The following is a 12,633-nucleotide window of genomic DNA, read 5'->3' on the forward strand; positions in this document are numbered from 1 at the left end:
ATATACAACTCAGAAGGCTTTATAAACCTTAAAGGCTCTCAACCAGGTATTATAAAAAGAGAGAATTTTCAAAAGGATATTCAAATCAAAGAGCAACAGAAAAAATCCAAGGCTTTCATAGGCCGCCAAGCCAAAATATCTTCTTCAATGAAACTAGCATTAGCCACTGGAAGGTTCGCGCTTTCCGTGAGCCGGCACTCACAATACCCAATCGATATTTTAACCTGGACAAGTTTAGTTCTTACTGAAAGATAGACTTGTCAGGAGTACGCGGGGTCAGAGTCGCTATCAGACATCACAGGCTGATTTATCCAAGTTCCAAGGAAGGCGGCTTTATAGCCTGAGCTTCTCCTTGCTATCCGTAAAACCATGCTCTCTCATGATATCCATTGTTTTAACCTTAACAAGTTCAAATATGACTGTTAAGAGTTCGATGGGTCAATCAGGATTACCTGATGGAGAAGCAGTTGGCATACAGGCAGGATAACCCAGGTTTTAGGGTAAGACACATGGCTTCCAAGCCTGGCTTTTATAGCCTATCACAAGGTTATGAACTCATTGTTCTTTAGAATAAAAGAGCCCCTTGGTGATATTGTGAGCTGTGCTCAAGGGGTACCCATGTTTGAGCCGTGCTTTTGCCACTGACCCTGTTTGGTCCCAAAATTTTCTTCATGTATGTATACGGCTTATAAGCCGGATCAGAGGGTTATTAGAACTGTGATGTATAAAGAAAAAGCCCCCAAGTCATGGAAGACTTATTAATCAGAGATGAAAAAACGACAGAGGCCCTGCTTTAGCAGGGATGCCAGCTTTATTATATTGATCATAGTATATACAATGTCAAAATATGTACATTGGAAGAGTCGGTGGCTCAGGTATAGTAAGGCCTAAGTTGAGCGATATTCTAGGGCCGGCGGATCTCCTCCTCCGACATGCATGAGTCCTTGTGGTGTCGAACATTGACAAGATAGTATGACCCGTTGTTCAGATTCTTGCTGACCACAAAGAGTCCTTCCCAAGGTGGGGATAACTTATGCATATCTGTCTGGTCTTGGATAAGACGGAGCACCAGGTCACCTTCTTGAAAAGCTCTGGCTTTAACTCAGCGGCTGTGATAACGGCGTAAGTCTTGCTGATAAATCACCGAACGAGCTGCTGCTATATCACGCTCCTCATCCAACAGATCTAGGGCATCTTGACGTGCTTTTTCATTGTTAGCTTCAACATACGCCGCCACACGAGGCGAGTCATGACGGATGTCACTAGGAAGAATTGCCTTTGCTCCATAAACCATTAAAAAGGTGTGTAGCCCATAGATCTGTTTGGGGTGGTGTTGATGCTCCATAACACGGAAGGTAACTCCTCAACCCAGCAACCTGGCGTCCTCTGCAAGGGGACCATAAGCCGGGGCTTGATACCCTTCAAGATCTCCTTATTTGCTCTCTCAGCTTGACCATTGGATTGAGGGTGAGCCACTAATGATACATCGAGCCGGATATGCTCTCGCTGACAAAATTCCTCCATAGCACCTTTAGAAAGATTAGTGCCATTATCTGTTATAATGTTGTGTGGAAAGCGAAAACAGAAGATCACCTTCTTCATGAATTGAACCGCCGTTGCTGCGTCACACTTAATAACCGGCTCTGCCTCTACCCATTTAGTGAACTTGTCAACCACCACCAATAGGTGGGTCTTCTTATCCTTGGATCTTTTGAAAGGTCCAACCATATCAAGTCCCCAGACTGCAAACGGCCAAGTAATTGGAATCATCCTCAATTCTTGAGCTGGCACATGAGCTTGTCTTGCAAATTTCTGACATCCATCACACCTACTGACAAGGTCCTCCACATCGGCATGAGCTGTTAACTAATAGAACCCATGACAGAAAGCTTTAGCCACAAGGGATTTTGAACCGGCATGATGACCACAATCTCCTTCATGAATCTCTCGTAAGATCTCACAGCCCTCTTCTAGAGAAACACAATGTTGAAATGCCCCTGTAACACCGCGGTGATGTAATTCTCCATTAACAATTGTCATTGACTTAGACCGCCGAGCTATCTGCCTGGCTAAAGTTTCATCCTCAGGTAACTCGCCTCGGGTCATGTAAGACAAATAAGGAATTGTCCAATCCGGGATCACGTGCAGAGCCGCCACCAACTGAGCTTCCAGGTCAGGAATAGCTACATCCTCCTCCGTAGGTAACTTGACCGACGGGTTATGCAAGACGTCAAGAAATACATTAGGCGGCACTGGTTTATGTTGAGAACCTAACCGGCTTAAAGCATCCTCCGCTTCATTTTCCTTCGATCAATGTGATCCACTTGATAACCCTTAAAGTGACCAGCGATGATATCCACCTCTCGCCGATAAGCCGCCATGAGTGGATCCTTAGAATCCCAAGTACCAAAGACTTACTGAGCCACCAAGTCTGAATCATCGAAGCATTTAACCCGGCTTCATATTCAGCTGCATTGTTAGTACAAGGAAACATCAAACGGACAACATAAAAAATAATTTATCACCTCGAGGGGAAGTAAGAATAACTCCAGCCCCCGAGCCCTCCAATTGCCTGGACCCATCAAAGTGAATCGTCCAATATGTGTTATCCAGCCTTTCCTCAGGCATCTGTAGCTCTGTCCAATCATTGATGAAATCCACCAACGCCTGTGATTTTATAGCCGTGCGAGGCACATACTTCAACCCATGAGGTCCAAGCTCAATAGCCCACTTGGCAACTCAGCCAGCCGCTTCTCTGTTTTGGATGATGTCTCCCAAAGGAGCAGAACTGACCATAGTGATGGAATGACATAAAAAATAATGCTTAAGCTTCCGGCTTGCCAAGAACACCCCATATACGAGCTTCTGCCAGTGTGGATATCTCTGCTTGGACTCAATAAGAACCTCACTGATATAATAAACCGGCCTTTGAACCGGATGCTCCTTGCCTACCTCATTTCGCTCCACTACAATAGCCATGCTGACGGCCCAGGCATTAGCGGCCACATATAGCAGCAATGGCTCCTTATCAATAGGGGCAGCAAGTACTGGCGGCTCAGCCAGCTGTTTTTTTAGATCCTCAAAGGCTTGGTTAGCAGCGTCACTCCAAACAAAATGATATGTCTTCTTCATCATCTGATAAAGAGGCAGAGCCTTCTCGCCTAGCCGACTTACGAACCGGCTCACAGCCGCAATACGACCCGCTAGTCGCTGAACATCATTGATACACGCCGGTTTAGCCAGAGAGCTAATGGCTTTGATCTTCTCCAGGTTAGCTTTAATGCCTCTGTCTGAAACCAGAAAACCCAAGAGCTGGCCTGCTGGCACACCAAAAACACACTTGGCTGGGTTAAGCATCATCTTGTAGACCCGAAGATTGTCAAATGTCTCCTTTAAATCATCAACCAAGGTCTCTTTCGTCCTTGACTTTACTACAATGTCATCTACATAAGCATGAACATTGCGCCCAATCTGGCTATGTATACAATTCTGCGCACATCTCTGGTAAGTCGCCTAGGCACTCTTGAGCCCGAAGGACATTGATACATAGCAGAAGGCTCCAAAGGGAGTTATAAATGTTGTCTTCTCTTGGTCCTTAACTGCCATCTTGATCTGATGATAACCAGAATAAGCATCCAAAAAACTCAAATGCTCACAACCCGCCGTAGCATCAATAATCTGATCAATACGAGGGAGAGAAAAAGGATCAGCTGGACAAGCTTTGTTTAAATCCGTGTAATCCACACACATACGCCAAGTGCCATTTTTCTTAAGCACCAGGACCGGGTTAGCCAACCACCCAGGATGAAAAACCTCAACAATAAACCCAGCCACCATAAGCTGGGCTACCTCTTCTCCAATAGCTTTCCACCTCTCCTCATTAAACCGGTGAAGAAACTGCCTAACCGGTTTAAATTTCGGATCAATATTAAGAGTGTGCTCAGCGAGTTCCCTCGGTACACCTGGCACGTCAGAAGGCTTCCATGCAAAAATGGCCCGGTTCTCACGGATGAACTCGATGAGCGCTCTTTCCTATTTTGGATCCAGATTGGCACTGATTGTGAACTGCCTGGACGAGTCGCCAGGAACAAAATCAACCATCTTGGTATCGTCTGCCGATTTAAACTTCAAAACCGGGTCATGCTCTATTGTGGGATTCTTTAGGGACGTCATATTTGCTGGGTCAACATTGTCCTTGTAGAACTTTAACTCCTCTGTCACACAAACTGACTCGGCGTAAGCTGCATCACCCTCTTCACACTCCAAAGCTATCTTCCAGCTTCCATGTATTGTGATGGTCCCCTTGTGACCCGGCATCTTGAGCTATAGATAAACATAGCAGGGCCTGGCCATGAACTTAGCATAAGCCGGTCGTCCAAACAAAGCATGATATGGGCTTTTGATTTTCACCACTTTAAAGGTCAATGTCTCCGACCTGGAATCATGTTCATCTCCAAAAGCAACCTCCAGAGCTATCTTACCCACCGGATATGCCGACTTACTAGGCACCACACCATGAAAAATGGTGTTTTACGGCTTAAGATTTTTGTCTGTCAATCCCATGCGACGGAAGGTCTCATAATAGAGAATATTAATGCTGCTTCCTCCGTCCATGAGTACCTTGGTGAACTTATACCCTCCAACCTGAGGTGCCACCACCAACGCTAAGTGACCCGGATTATCAACTCGGGGTGGGTGATCCTCCCGGCTCCACACAATGGGCTGCTCAGACCAACACAAGTAACGGGGAACTGCCGGCTCAATAGCATTGACTGCCCTCTTATGAAGCTTCTGGTCATGTTTACATAAGCTAGTGGTAAATACATGATACTGCCCACTATTCAACTATTTTGGGTTGCTCTGATAACCAGATTGCTGCTGCTGCTGACCCCCCTGATTAGCTTCCTAGTTGTAACCACCCTGGCTTCCATGATTATTCCGATTTCCCTGAAACCCGAAGTAGAGCCACCACCGCCGTGACCCGGACTGTGAGAGCCGGACCCAGGACCGCCACCAGGCCCGTGACTGTTATGAAAAAAGTTTGAATTCTTGAACTCCCTCATGATGTTACAATCCTTCCACAGGTGCCCAGATGGTCTTTCCTTCATACCATGTCATGGGCAGGGCTCATTCAACATTCACTCAAGATTGACACTGGATCCACTGGCTTTTGGCGGCTCTCTACCCTTACGACGCTGTCCATTATCCTGTGCCTTGGTGTTAGCCACAAAGTCGAAACTATTATCAGCTTTGTGCTTACCGTTGCCTCACGGGTTATACTGCTGGCCTTTAACGTTGCCGCTCGTCTTTCCCTTCCCTGATTTATCGTCATTAGACTCGGGATCCTGGGTACTATCAGAGTCAGCATATTTAACCAGAGCCGCCATGAGCGTCCCCATGTCATTGCAGTGACGCTTGAGCCGTCCTAACTTCTGATTTAGAGGCAGGAAACGGCAATTGTTCTCCAACATCAACACCGTTGAGTTGGCGTTAATACATTCTGATGAATGTAAGATTGTTGAGACCCAGCGCACCCAATGGGTTGTTGACTCGCCTTCCTCTTGGACATAAGAGGCCAGATCCACAATGGACATGGGCTGTTTACTTGTATCCTTAAAGTTCTGGATGAACCGGGCCTTTAACTCGTCCCATGACCCGATGGAATTAGCTGGGAGCCCCTTTAACCAAGTATGGGCCGTTCCTTGCAACATCAAAGGAAAGTATTTAGCACAAGCTGCTTCAGTGACATCCAACAACTCCATGGCCATCTCATAACTCTTAACCCACGCTTCAGGTCTTAAATCATCGGTGTAATTGGGCACCTTACGAGGCCCTTTGAAATCCTTGGGCAGTCGCTTGTTTCGCAGATCCGGTGCTAAACACAGCACCCCCAAATTTCTAAAGGTCAGACCCGGCTCCACTGTGGTGGTTGGACGAATCGGAGTTGGTTGACGAGCCACATACTGAGCCGCCAGCTCAGCCTGCCGACGGGCTCTTCCTTGATCCACCATGTTATGAGCATTAGCACCACCGCCCGCCGGGTCATTACCACGCGGAGGGTTATGATTCCGTCCACTGCTTGACACTGCCGGCTCATCTAAATGTCTGTTGTACCTTCGGATCGGGCGAGGTGTGGAATGAATCCTATCACGGCTGTAAGAGTACACCTGCTGCTGCACCAACGTTGTCTGGAGAAACTCTCTAGCCCTTGGTGTTTCAACCGCTGCTGGCGAGTCACCTTCCACACGGATAGCCGCCAGTCGGGACGCTGCATCAACCATGTTATCCAAAGGGTTGGAGTAATGACCCGGTGGCGTCGATACATGATGTGGCAGGTTATTGTTCTGTCGAGGCAGATCCATTACACGTGGCTGAGCCGGCGTTCCTGTCCCAGGCGCTCCGGCCCGGTTTAATGCTGCCGGGTCACTAGTTCCCACTTCTGGCGTGTTAAAAAGATTACTTGCTTCATAAGTCACTGGCAAACGACTCTGATACCTCCTTCTCATCACTTCATTTGAGGCATTCTGATCTAGCATGTAACACCCATGATGCGGCTATATCTCTCACGTGTCGGAGCACAACTTAGAGGCATAACCGCATAGTAGGCATGTTGCAAGAGGGGTAATCTTTACACATCCCATGTACTGAATAAGAGAGGGATAAAGAGTTGGCTTACAACCGCCACTTCACATAATACATAAATATAACATTACATCAACCAGAATACAATCAAGGTCCCACTACGGAACCAAATAAAGAAAGACAACCCCAAATGCTAGATCCCCGATCAACCCAACTGGGCTCCACTACTGATCAACAGGAAACAAAACAACACAGCCGACACGATCTTCATCAAGCTCCCACTTGAGATCGGTTGCGTCATCTGCACTGGTATCAATGACACCTGCAACTGTTTGGAAGTATCTGTGAGTCTCGGGGACTCAGCAATCTCACACCCGCGAGATCAAGACTATTTAAGCTTATGGGTAGGAAAAGGGTAATGAGGTGGAGCTGCAATAAGCACTAAGCATATATGGTGGCAAACATACGCAAATGAGAGCGAGAAGAGAAACAACACAACGGTCATGAAGCTACAAGTGATCAAGAAGTGATCCTGAAACTACTTACGTTCAAGCATAACTCAAGAACCATGTTCACTTCCCGGGCTCCGCCGAGAAGAGACCATCACGGCTACACACGAGGTTGATTCATTTTAATTAAGTTAAGTGTCAAGTTTTCTACAACCGGATATTAACAAATTCCCATCTGCCCATAACCGCGGGCACGGCTTTCGAAAGTTCAAAACCCTGCAGGGGTGTGCCAACTTAGCCCATCAGAAGCTCTCATGTTCAAAGAAGGATATTCCTTCTCCCAGGACCCGATCAGACTCAGAATCCCGATTACAAGACATTTCGACAATGGTAAAACAAGACCAGCAAAGCCACCCGAATGTGCCAACAAATCCCGATAGGAGCTGCACATATCTCGTTCTCAGGGCACACCGGATGGGCAAGACTTCGGGTTGGCATAGACTCTGGTTGCCCAGGGGGCGCCGGACATCGCCCAGTTTGGACCAACACTTAGAGAAGCACTGGCCCGGAGGGGTTAAAATAAAGATGACCCTCGGGAGCGCGACTCCCAACGGAAAAGTAGGTGGTGGTGAGGCAAATGGTAAAACCAAGGTTGGGCCTTGCTGGAGGAGTTTTATTCAAAGCGAACTGTCAAGGGGTCCCCATAACACCCAACCGTGTAAGGAACGCAAAATCAAGGAACATAACACCAGTATGACGGAAACTATGGCGGCAAGAGTGGAACAAAACACCAGGCATAAGGCCGAGCCTTCCACCCTTTACCAAGTATATAGATGCATTAATTAAAATAAGAGATATTGTGATATCCCAACAAATCCATGCTCCAACATGGAACAAACTCCATCTTCACCTGCAACTAGCAACGCTATAAGAGGGGCTGAGCAAAGCGGTAACATAGCCAAACAATGGTTTGCTAGTAAAGGTGTGTTAGAGGCTTGACATGGCAATATGGGAGGCATGATAAAGCAAGTGGTAGGTATCGCGGCATAGCAATAGAGCAAGCAACTAGCAAGCAAAGATAGAAGTGATTTCGACGGTATGGTCATCTTGCCTGAGATCCCACAAGGAAGAAGAACGAGTCCATGAATAAGACAAACGGGCGTAGTCGAACGGGTCCTCACAAACACGACGTTATCGGAAATAACCCGAAGAAGCAACACCGGAAAGAAGCAAACAACATAGTAAACAACCATCACATAAGCATGGCATGATGCACCACCAAGTATGATGCATGTCCGGTTTAATGAAGCATGTCATGGCAAAGTGCACAAACAACACTACAAGTTAAGTCGAGCTCAATATGCAACGAGTTGCATATTGACGAAACACCACATTCAAGTTATTTAGTTTGATCTCGTTTATGTACCCAACACTATTAAATTTTGATTAACATGGCAAGAGGTGAGACAAAAGATAACTACCTATCTAGGCAAGTTTAAATGAGGCTAGAACAACAAACAACAAGTCCGGAAAAATCCTCATGTGCAATTTATGGATTTGGTACTGTTCTGCCCTAAACCCAATTTTAGAGTTGTTAAACATACAATATGATGCCACCATGTTAATCTAGGCATTTTTCTACCCCATTTACATATAAAGTTTATTTAAAAAGGAGCTACGGTTATTAAGTTATGAATTAAATCATTTTAGCATGTTATTTAAGCAAATTTGAACAAACAGCAGTTTAACCATTTTAAACATAGATGAAAGTTGAAAATTATGAAACTAGACAAAATTATAAGAAAGTTACATATATAATACATTTTAAACCGATGCACCATTTGTGAGTTATAATATGCATGAACTAGGAGGACTTTTCTGCAAATCTATAAACTCCTAGATAAAAAGATAAATCACTCCGTGGAAAAAACATGAGTCAGGCCGAAACTGTCTGGGCCAACAGTGCAGTGGGCGATGGGGGTGTGCTGCTTACCCATGGGCCTCTTGGGCCGGCGGATCTGGGCTGGGGCGCTAGAACTGGGCCGGGGAAGCAGGCCAGCTGGAGCGGGCCCGACGGGGGATGGAGCTGGGCCTTGACGATGGCTGGAGAGGAGGCGGCCCACGCGGGAATCGCAGGGGAGCTGGCTGGGCCTTGAGGGGCTGCAAGAGGAGGCCCACGTACGGTGTGGCTGCAGTCAACGTAGAATGAGCGGGCGAGCGCGAGGTTCAGAGTGGCGACGCTGACCACGTGAGGCAGGGTCGCGTCGCTCGCTGGAGCTCGATGCAGAGCACGACGAGGCAGCGAGCGGGACTTGGCGCTGCGGTCGACGAGGCGTAGAGGAGGTCCCTGGCGGCGGGGCTTGGCGAGCTCGGCATCGAGGAAGGAGCTCCGGGGCGGAGGGAAACTCCACGACGTGCATGGCGGCATGGGAGTTCGAGATGGAGGGGCGCCATGGCCGCTTCCTGCTGCTGCTAGTTGGGTGGCTGGCGGCGTAGCGGCGACCTGAAGGCAGGGACGAGACCGGGGCACAGGGAATCATCGGATCTGACGGAGATAGCGACGAACGGAGCAGGGCCGTGGTGGGGACTTGGCGTCGGCTGGAGGAGCCTATCCATGGCGCTGCTCATGCGTACCTGAGAGAGAGGGAGGTACGTGGGAGAGAAAGAAATCGGGAGAGGGAGGAGAAGAAGATAGAGAGGAGGAGTAGAGGTCCTGGAGGCCGGCGAGGTTGGATGGCTGCGGGGTGGCTGCGGCTCGGGAAGAGGAGCTCAGGCTCCTGGCTTGTGGTCGACGGCGGGAGGCGGCATGGAGGCAAATCGGGAGGAGGTTGTGGCTGGTTGCACACGGGTGGAAATTGGGCGGAGACGAGTGGTTGGCTCGATTCGCAGAACGAGGAGGTTGGTGGATCGTGGGGAGGAGGCTGCTTGTTGGTCCGAGAGGGATCCCGATGAAGATGCGGCGGCGGCGGGGTAAGGGACAAATGTCTTTGAGTTTAGGGTTAGACTAGTTTAGGACTAGGGGTTTTATATAGGGAAAAGGAAGGGGTATTTGGACCATCCGAATAAAATCGAACGGTTGAGATAAAAAGCTAGGGGAGTCCAAATAAGAAAACGGTGATGTTTTTTAGATGTTTGGGGATGATCTGGACCCGTTGGTGACGACTGCCCAGGTCGGGTCCGGGACAGCTTTCGGACGCGCACTCGAGGTTTGATGCACTGATGCAAGGAGGGGGTCAGGTGGTTAGGAGGGGTTTCAGGGCCCTCCGATGACAATCTAACGGCTTCGGATGTGAGGAGGGTTAGGTTGAGCCTGGCGGTAGGTAGTGGACTGTGCAGATGGTCTCGACCCTGAGAGAAGAGAAGAGAGAGAGGCCCGGCGACTGTTTCCGGAGACCGAAAACATCTGACGTTAGACCGGCTATTATGCCGCTATAGTTAACCGTTGGGGCATCAGACGGACTCCGAATGCAATGAAACTTGACAGGTGGCCTATCTATACTATAATAAGACCGCACGCCAACTTTCAACCCATTCCGAGAACATTTTCTGGCCACTTATAAAATAATATTTCGAATGTGTCACAAGCGCGTGCAAGTGTGTCTGGGCTCAGAACGGACAACAGATGAAACTGGGGAAACCGTACGGATGCAAGTTTTGAAAACATGACGATGCAATGCACATGATGACATGGCAAGATACAACACGCAAGCAAATGACATGGCAAAGACAGCGAACAACTGGGAGACACCTGGCGCATCGGTCTCGGGGCGTCACAACACTCCACCATACGAGAGGATCTCGTCCCGGGATCTAGAATAGCACCGGATGGGAAACGAAATAGGAAAGAGAAGAGGTAAAACTACGTTGCTTCTTGGACAAAAGAATGAAACCACGAAACTTGAGAGGTTGAACAAATTGAAAGAAAGAATACAACGAAGATGACCGAAGTTGAAAACACTCTGTTCGATAAGAGGAACAAGGAACCTTACTAGAACCTTGTAGGTTGAAAGACATAAGAAGAGGGTTGCAATGGACAGGAAGTACATATAAGCACTCTGGATGAAACAAGGTGTACAAAGAACGATAAGGATCAATTACGACAATACTCCGGTTAAAAAAAGATAGAGAAGGATTAAGAATGATATAATTTGGACATCACTCCGACTGTAAATGGAAGGGATTGAGAATGAACTTGACAAGATGAGAGGATACTTGATGAAATCAACAACACACTGCCTCCGGAACTATTGAAAGAATGGCACAGTGGGTAAGAAAGATTTCCGACAACACTCCGGTTGAGAAGGAAGGCAAAACTTGACAAGAGGAGAGAGCTCGAATGAAAACACGACACTCCAGTTAAATGGATAAGCAAAAGGAAAGAACATGATCCTCACAATTCGAGATGAAGAGTGAAGAGTGCAACATCACAATGCCTCCGGAAGAAGAAAGAATGGAATGAAATGAACGGAGGGAAAACAAGATCTTGAGAGGGCACGCTTACAACAAATGCTAGAACAGAGTTGTTGGATTTTCAACAACAAAAGGATAAGCTTGATGTGGGCTTATGGAAGACATCTCAAAATTATGAGGTGAAATTCTGCCACTAACGGAAAACAATTGATTGCTTGAGAGCAACACGAAGATGAAAACTCTTTCGCCGAGAAGAGAAGGAGAAACTTGGATCATTGATAAACACCATGATATTAGCATTCCGAATGGAAGGCTTTAGGTGAATTTTTCAAGATAACACCATAAAGAAATTGATGGATTTAAAATACCTCATTGTTGACAATATGTGAATCATGAAACACGAACTCAAATTGTCAAAAATGACATAACACCACCTCAAATGATACGTTAGAAAGAATTGCACTTCAGAATGCAAGATGAAGAATACTTGAACTCCTCAACACAAAACATGTGTTGAACACCATGTTCATTTTATAGTATAGCTTGGCAGATCTTAACTCGAAGAGAAATCTTGAAGAACAATTGAAGAATGGAATGAATTCTTGACGAACCACCATGAAGAACTCTGGTAACAAAATGATGATAAAAGAAAGAGATGTTGAAAACACAAGGTGAAGCCTTGCGATGATGGGGCCTCGCGATGATATACCCGAGAAAAACTTGGAACTCCAGAAAAGAAAGATGAACAAAAGAAACCGAGAATTTATTCATCATGAACAAACTCCGAAGGAAGGAATTAATCACTTGGATGAAAGAAGAATAAGAATTATGTTATGTGTATCCTTCACCAATTTAAATTGATGACAAGCAACAGACTTGGCATACTACTTATTCTCGTAGAAAGGATTAAGATAGATATAGCGCAAACTTGGGAAAATCTTCAATGAACCATCGGTAGGATTGAAGCAACGTATGAATTAATATGATAATGAAGGAAGAGAAATCTTGAATGAACCACTGTAAGAATTGAAAAAGAACGAAGATTAAAATAAAGAAACACCGGGAAGAATTAGAGAACGAATGAGGATACTTGAGGGGATTTAGATACAAATGAACGAAGAGATCACGAGCTGATAAGAGAATACTTGAATGATGCACCGGTATGATTTGGAGAATGAGAGCTGAAAGCCGA

This window comes from Triticum urartu, chromosome 3 (assembly GCF_003073215.2).
Source record: "Triticum urartu cultivar G1812 chromosome 3, Tu2.1, whole genome shotgun sequence".
Classification (NCBI taxonomy): Eukaryota; Viridiplantae; Streptophyta; class Magnoliopsida; order Poales; family Poaceae; genus Triticum; species Triticum urartu.